Source organism: Trachymyrmex septentrionalis, unplaced genomic scaffold, assembly GCF_001594115.1.
Source record: "Trachymyrmex septentrionalis isolate Tsep2-gDNA-1 unplaced genomic scaffold, Tsep1.0 scaffold321, whole genome shotgun sequence".
Lineage (NCBI taxonomy): Eukaryota > Metazoa > Arthropoda > Insecta > Hymenoptera > Formicidae > Trachymyrmex > Trachymyrmex septentrionalis.
Window position 1 is genome coordinate 3,985 of NW_017305487.1, and position 5,455 is coordinate 9,439.

The window sequence follows — 5,455 nt, forward strand, 5'->3', positions numbered from 1 at the left end:
CCTCAAGAGAAGCTTGTGAAAATCGACTGTCCCAGTTTTTTGCCAATAGGGACGAGGGTTTCTATGAGAGAGGCATAATGAAATTACCTTCAAAATGGCAACAAGTTATCGAACAAAATGGTGCATATTTGACCTAAATCGGATCATTCTAACTATGCTAAATAAAGCCTTCAATTTAATGCAAAAATAATAGATTTCTTTTTACTACACCTTATATATATATTTATATATATATATATTTGCCGTTATTTTGACAATAAAGATATTGTGCAGTTCCAAGTGTTTAGAATCAACTTGGAAATTGTGATAATTTAAATTATGGGCCTGAAAATTTAATCGTAATTTACAAATTGAATCTGAACAAGTGATACTAATACGATTTCTCTTTTTATTCTTGACGTCACTGACAATAGAAAATATTCTTTCTGCTTCGGTATTAGAATGTGGAAGTGATAAAGCGGCATATACTAATTCTTTTAAATTTGGAAAAGATGATTCATCATTAAAATCTTTTTTCTCCAAAATATTCTTCGACATTTCACCAATTTCTAAATTAGCCAAAAATGTTTTTTTCCGTGTCGTTAAATTCTGTTGGCAAACTTCTCCATTCATAAGCTAAGGTCGTAAAGTCAGATACGCCCAAACGATACACCAAATACGTTTTGCTATATTTTTTAAATCGAGAAAAATCAATCTACTTTCATCGTGTAAAGCTATTTTAGGATCTAAGAAATTAAGTACGCGAAAAATTTCATCATTATATGGTAATCGTTGTAACATTTCTTCTAACGCAGTTGTATAAAAATTTAAACATTTCGATTTTACTTCTATAATAAATTCGGGACATTTAATTTCAAGATACAATTCGCATTCTGGGCCTACAAAAATAGAACTTATTGGTAAAAAATTTTTTGGGTTTAAAAGATCATTGGAAATATTTTGTAAAGCGGCAGGTAATAAAAAATTCTTTCCAATCTGCTTTATTAACCGCACACTATTTTCAGAAATTTCGTGAATTAAAATTTTTCTCGATTAATAGAAAGCGTTAAATTTGTTAAAAACGATTAAAGAATATTTTAAAAATAACATATACGCTTTAATGACTTTATCGTTTAAAATATTAAAAATGGAAACTGCTGAATTATTTTTATTTTTTAAGATAAGATCCAGGTTGAAGTAATGTTCCAAAACTTCCTAATTTTCGAGAAACCTTTCAACATACTTCTGTAAGACGAGCCGTCTTGTACCTGATAGTTTTAAAATTTTACGTGACTTTACTCCAAAAAATTCTTGAAAATCAGACAGAATAGCTGATCTTTTAGCACTGCCAGAAAAATATGTAGCAACTGCATGTAAAATATTTTCACAAGAATCCGGTAATTTTGCATAAGCTTTACTTGTAATAAGAGCTGAGGAATGGCAAATACATCTTAAGACAATCAGGGCCGGTACCTCTTTCTTTAATCTAGTCACGAAAGAATTATAATATGATTTCCTACCATAACTGAGACATTATCAGAAGCCATTCCTCAACAATACTTGAAATCGGTATTTGTTTACTTTTTAAACAATGTTCAAACGCAGAGTATAGTTTTTCTGCGGAACAATCTCTAGCATCTAAAGAAATTAATTCTAATAATTTTGTAACAACTTTGTTATATTGCACTGAAAAATATTTAACTAAAACGCAAAGCATCTTATCATTTACGATGCTTGTGTTTTCGTCTAATAAAATAGAAAATTTTGTATTTAATAAATTATTTATTATTCTTTCAGTTTCACGTTTTCCTAATATATTATTAATTATTTGCGAACACTTTTTCTGTAACAATGTCAAGTCTTTTGCTATCTGTGAGTCAATAAAAGTGTCTTTGAGCATAGGGACCATGTCATCAATTATTTCTAAAACAATATTATGTGTCGCATAAAAAGCAGCTAATTTTATTTCAGTGATTTTAACGCTTTTAGCATGATCCTCAAATGTGTCATTAGATGCAGTTAATGAAGCAAATGGATTTATATTACGATTCTTAGCTATATTATTAGCATGCATTTGAGTTTTTTGATGTCTAATTAAATCTGTTTTGCCGCATGATAAAACTTTCTTACAAACCGAGCAGATAGCTTTTGTATCATCCTCATATGACATCAACCAATCTTTAAAAATATCTAACCTTAGCCAAGCCTTTTGAAAAAACCTTTTCTTGTATGTTCTCTTTTTTTTTTACCTGATGTTGAAAGCTGATGATCTATTGTAATCCTTTGTGATTTTGATGATCCTTATATTACAACAATTTTATTAATCCTTAACAATATTAAATATTAAATAATTGTAGTTCAACAACACTTACCTAACCTAATCTAACTACACGCGCGAAGTGAAACGCGAGAAAACCGAAAAGACTGTTTCCAAATTTACTACCAGTACTGAAAATTATAGTGCACGTAACGTGAACTATATATTTTCAATACTGGCAGTAAATTTTGGAACACAGCCTAAATAGATGGATGGGCGGCAGGATTTTTTGCGTATGTACAGTATAAAATAATGAACTTCTTAAAAAGGAAAAAAAGCATTTTAAAAAATTCAATATTAATTGTTATAATTAAATTTTAATAAACATTTTTTTTTAAATTGTTATTAAAATACATGAACAATATTATTATTATAACATTTGTAAATAATACTTAATCATTAACATGATATAAGATCACGACAAAAATGACATCAAATTACGAGATCACATTCTATTTTTTTAAATTATATTTTTCTACTGAATGTCTCGATAAAAAATTTTTCATGCATGAATATGTATAAATATGTACAAATATACATAAATATTCATAAACATACATAATTTTATATGAAATATGTTCATATATGTTCATTCTTTTTTCTTTGGTAAAATTATTTTTCAGTGTAATAGCAATATTAATAATAATGTGAAAACATGAAAAATAATTAAAAGAATAATTTTCACATTTTATTATAAAAAAAATCAAGTTTGAAGAAATCTAAAAAAATTACTTATATATATAAATTATATATAAAATTATGCTCATATTTGTGTAGCGAGCAATTTTTTAGACATTTTTCCTAACTTGTTTTTTTCTTAAACAAACAATGCGAAAATTATCCCTTTGATTATTTTTTATGTTTTTACTATTGTTATTTCTATTATATTAAAAAATAATTTTACAAAAGAAAAAAAGATATATGGACATATTTCATATATGATTATACGTGTTTATGAATATATGTATGTTTATACATATTTATACATATTAAGGAATGAACAATTTTTTACCAGGATATATGAATGACATCTCGATTTTTAAATAAAAAATCATAAAGTTCTTCACACGTTAGTTGAAAGTTATATTTTACAGTTATTATTTTCATTTTCCAGGAAAAAATGTTTTATATGTAATTAGATAAAATTATATAAAATTACGGCAATGTTTGTCATGCACTGCACGTAAATAATGTAGCACTGATTATGAGATTTGTATCTAGCGATGATTTACCCTATGAAATTACAATAAAATAGCTACAGATGAATAAATTATAATTTTATGTAAAGAGTTTTAGAAAAACAATATAATCGTTCGGAGAGACAGCATTCGAGAAAGCCATTATAATGACGTACAGTACCTAAGAGGTTATAAGAGGAATAATTTATTACTATGTATAACTTTAATTTAGGAAAAAATTTGGAACGGTTTGTAAGGTGTTAAAACTTGAGATAGTCCCTCCTAATTTGGGACGATTGGTCATTAAAATGTACAGAAGCCCCAAAAGCACCCGTATTCCGTATTCTCCCTCCGTATGTTCCATCATTCGAGCTGCTACGTCATTTTACGCACAAAGTTTCCTAGAGCAGACGAATTCTTGTCATCTCCCATCACTGGGAACTCAGTATCAAACTGCTCCTCGCCATGAAATGGATTGCAAGGTTTCATGAAACGTTGGCATTTCAAGAATGGATATGGACACGGAGAAAACCTACGGCACGCATAATCTTTAAATATCTTGTCATGTTTTTGAATCATAAATTTCAGATTATTTATCTAAAATATTTGATAGATTTTCTATATTATTCTTCTGTATTATTTTTGTCAGCTCAGATATCGTTTTCAATCTATTTCTTTCAAAATTAATAATATTCTTTTGTATTTTCAGTTTGTAAATTGTAGAATGTAAAATTTAATCTTAATTAAAATTTACGATTAAAGATATGATAGAATATTACTAATTTTGATAAAACACGACTAAAATAATTGATTAAAATCGACATTTAAGTTGTACGAAATAAAAACGATACGGAAATTAAGGAAATATACGTCGCGTATTTTAGACGAGTAATCTGAAATTTACGATTTAAAAACACGATACTATATTATTAAAATTTAAATTGTTAGAAAGTGGCTTAGAAATTTATTGTACAAAGGTTAAATAATAAAGAGCATACAGCCACAACTAAGGATGTAAATAAGTTATATATTATTTAAAACAAATTCACAACAATAAGTAGACGTTTCGATCAAGATTTGGTCATCTTCAGTACAATCAAAATGAATACGTTAAACATTATAACTAAATACGCAAGTCATCTGATAAATGTAGTGATAGCAAGTAACAAACAATTATTATTTCCTTACAATACAGTAGTAATCGCAACAGATCAAAGTAAATTAAAGTAACAGTTAATTGTTATCGCGCTATACGAATAGAAAGAAAACACGAAAGTTTTTTTCATGTCATGATACAATTAAGAAATCTTCATTTAAAAACGACGAGCCTCACACGAAGAGACACGCAAGTACCCAGTTCTATTGTAAAAACAAAAAAATTTTTCACAAATAAATTAGATATCATCGTATTACTGTAAAAACAATCAAATTAAGAAATATACTCAAACTATATTCGACAAACTATAATCGAAAGGCTTTATTAATCAATATGTATATAAAAAATTGTATATTTCGGATGGGGATCTACCGAGATCCTATGGGCTGCCTAAAATACATAAGGAGGGCATCCCGCTAAGAATGATTGTCAGCTGCATCAACAGTCCTCTTTATAATTTAGCTGTTTTCTTGAAAGAAATCATTGACAAAAGTCTTAATAACAAGAAAAAGTTCGGTTACATTAAAAACAGCTTTAAGTTGGTTAAGAAAATTAATGGGCTACCTTTGCGGGATGATTATCGAATGGTTTCGTTTGACATTTCGTTTATGTACTCCAACATTCCGAACGATTTGGCATTAAGGAATGTTTTAAGCAGATGGGACTTAATGGAGAAGAATACTTCTATCCCTTTTCAAGAGTTTAAAAGAGCCATCTCTATTATTTTGAATTCCACCTTTTTCAAGTTTAATGACGAATTTTACGAACAGATTTTTGGTTTGCCCATGGGATCGCCTCTTTCGCCAATTTTGGCTGACTTAGTAA

The 5,455-nt window shown here is 28.0% G+C and overlaps 1 long non-coding RNA gene across 1 annotated transcript in view; it reads right to left on the bottom strand.

Annotated features, from left to right (window-relative positions):
• The window catches only part of LOC108750129, a 3,864-nt gene extending 1,469 nt beyond the window's left edge, over positions 1-2,395 (bottom strand). The window contains exons 1-2 of the long non-coding RNA XR_001939413.1: positions 2,352-2,395; positions 2,229-2,279 (exon numbers count right to left, since the gene is read on the bottom strand). This is a non-coding gene — a long non-coding RNA (uncharacterized LOC108750129). The remainder of the gene's footprint in view (positions 1-2,228; positions 2,280-2,351) is intronic.
• Between the last annotated feature and the right edge of the window lie 3,060 nt (positions 2,396-5,455).